The sequence below is a fragment of the Salvelinus sp. IW2-2015 genome, linkage group LG17 (genome assembly GCF_002910315.2).
Source record: "Salvelinus sp. IW2-2015 linkage group LG17, ASM291031v2, whole genome shotgun sequence".
NCBI classification, from domain to species: Eukaryota; Metazoa; Chordata; class Actinopteri; order Salmoniformes; family Salmonidae; genus Salvelinus; species Salvelinus sp. IW2-2015.
Genome location: NC_036857.1, coordinates 37048671 through 37048883, shown reverse-complemented (window position 1 = coordinate 37048883; position 213 = coordinate 37048671).

The window sequence follows — 213 nt, the reverse complement described above, 5'->3', positions numbered from 1 at the left end:
AGTACCAGTCTCCATATTTTCAAGCATAGTGGTGGCTGCATCATGGTACGCTTGTAATCGTTAAGAACTGAGTTTTTCAGGATAAAAAAAAAGAATCAGAATGGAGCTAAGCACAGGGAAGATCCCAGAGGAAAACCTGGAAGATGAATTCACCTTTCAGCAGGACAATAACCTAAAACACAAGGTCAAATCTACACTGGAGATGCTTACCAA